The sequence below is a fragment of the Halichoerus grypus genome, chromosome X (assembly GCF_964656455.1).
Source record: "Halichoerus grypus chromosome X, mHalGry1.hap1.1, whole genome shotgun sequence".
NCBI lineage: Eukaryota > Metazoa > Chordata > Mammalia > Carnivora > Phocidae > Halichoerus > Halichoerus grypus.
Window position 1 is genome coordinate 99,963,192 of NC_135727.1, and position 1,209 is coordinate 99,964,400.

Below are 1,209 nucleotides of genomic sequence, written 5' to 3' on the forward strand. Positions count from 1 at the left end.
ACGTTTTTGGACATGAAGTTTAACAATACCTGGATACCTCTGCTACTAATGCTAAGTAACCTTGCTCCCTCTCTTCCTCTTCTTCATTATTTGGCTATGCATTTTTAACAGCCCTCTAACATACAACCCTCTGATATACATGAGTGCTAGCTAATTAAATTTTTTTTTTCAGAAAGAGAAAGACATATAACTTCTTATACCGTAACTGCCATAAAGGTAAGGTCACCATTGTTTCAACAACACCCAGAGCAGGGCATGATACACAGTAGCAGCTCAATAAATATTAGATTTTTAAAAATGAATGATTTAAGAAGCCAACAAACCAATTGACTAATGAATGAAATTACATGCTCTGGACTTGGTGTTGGTCTGGGCAAGGCAGTACTCTCAAAATGTAAACTTCCATGTGTCATAGCACCCAACAGAAATCCACAGTGATTTATGTCTCTTTTTCTCCCTGTGTCCCCAGAAGGTTGCATCACCCTTGACAGGTTAAGGTGGTTACAACACCTGGGGATGTTTCTATGGTATACAGAAAAAGCACCCATCTGGGCCTGCAGCTGGGTGCAGAAAGAATCTGTGTACACTGATTTTTTTTTCCACGTACATTTTCTTGTTCAGTTTTGATCACAGACTTCAAGTAGGACATTAGCGGTACTGGAAACATCTTCAGTAACAGCAGTTTGTATAATTGAGGGGCTGGAGGACTCTACTGAGTAGGTTTTCTAAGTTCGTCTTCAAAGACAGATCCTAACGTGAGTGCAAGTTTGAAGCTTATAAAATCTGAATGTATATAGAGACAATTAACTTAGGCTTGTTTGTTTTTCAAATTCTGGAGTGAAGAGTCACCCTTTGGAACTTGGAAAAGATAGTTTCGTTCAAATTAAAGGCAGCAATGCATACTTTACATAGTAGACAGTAAATGTGAAGGACATATTTTCCAGGAGGGTGTATGGCTTCAAAATATTCATGACTTTAATAAAGTATTAGATGAACTCATGGGTGGAAGATTACTAAGACAAGTAAGGGAGGTTTCAGGCATGATTGGGCTTTTAAAGTCAATAAAGAGAGAAAAGTACCAAATAGGGTAAAACATCAATTTGGTACCATTAATATCATCTGGAATACTAGTTGCATAGTGTGTGCTATTTCATATGTTATGCTGCTGTGTCCCGATGAAAGTGATTAATAATACATACCTTTTTGCAA

General features: G+C 37.5%; 1 non-coding gene across 1 annotated transcript; it reads right to left on the reverse strand.

The window, feature by feature from the left end:
* Positions 1-455: 455 nt before the first annotated feature.
* On the reverse strand, positions 456-578 carry LOC118552744 (small nucleolar RNA SNORA77). Its single transcript, XR_004925674.1, has one exon. It is a non-coding gene; the product is annotated as a small nucleolar RNA SNORA77 (small nucleolar RNA).
* Between the last annotated feature and the right edge of the window lie 631 nt (positions 579-1,209).